Raw genomic sequence first — 732 nt, 5'->3', positions numbered from 1 at the left:
CTGCTCTGATTCAACATTTTTAGGTAAACGGGTGCAAATTCTAAGGTATTCTGCACGGATAAAGTTGTATTCTGCATGTCAACCCGTACTGGTTTCTGCAACACCCTTCAGCATTTGTGATGCACTTTTTCCTAGTCAATGGGCACTCGCTGTTACGCAAATAACTCCTCAAACAGTTGCCAATTTTTCCCTCGGAGAGAAAGAGGCGTATCGTGTCTTGAAAACTTGCCCTTTATACTTAATGATTCGAATCTGAAAATGATTTTTTTTAACTTGGTGCCATTGGCCCTTGAACGAAGAGCCTGAATTGTGACCGTTATTCACGACTACTAGTAAGTAATGCAGTCCCGACCCACTGCGTAAGAATCGGAGCAGTGCGAACGCGAACATCTCGTGTGCCACGTCCTCGATACTCGGTGTTACCCGGGGGTGCGTTGCGCACCATGTTTGCGCTCTCCAAAACGCTTGATTCCACAGGTGGGCTTCAACCGACCGCGAACGGATTAGTTCATCACACTTCGTGACTATTTTTAGCCAGGGTAGAATAATGTACTCAAATTAATGACAGATTTCATATTGTTTAACTTTATACCGTGCGTTAAACTTTGAATAGCCTTATACGCGAAGATCTCTCGGAAGAGACCCGATTCAGGGTGTTCAGTCGGTTGATGTTGAGAGGTGACCATTATCTGCCCATGTCCTTATTGAACGGTACACGTATCAGATCAGTTT

The sequence above is a fragment of the Nansenia antarctica genome, assembly GCF_963989245.1.
Source record: "Nansenia antarctica genome assembly, chromosome: 2".
Taxonomy (NCBI): Eukaryota; Metazoa; Chordata; class Actinopteri; order Argentiniformes; family Microstomatidae; genus Nansenia; species Nansenia antarctica.
The sequence above is the reverse complement of the archived record's forward strand: the minus strand, read 5'-3'. Positions refer to the sequence as shown.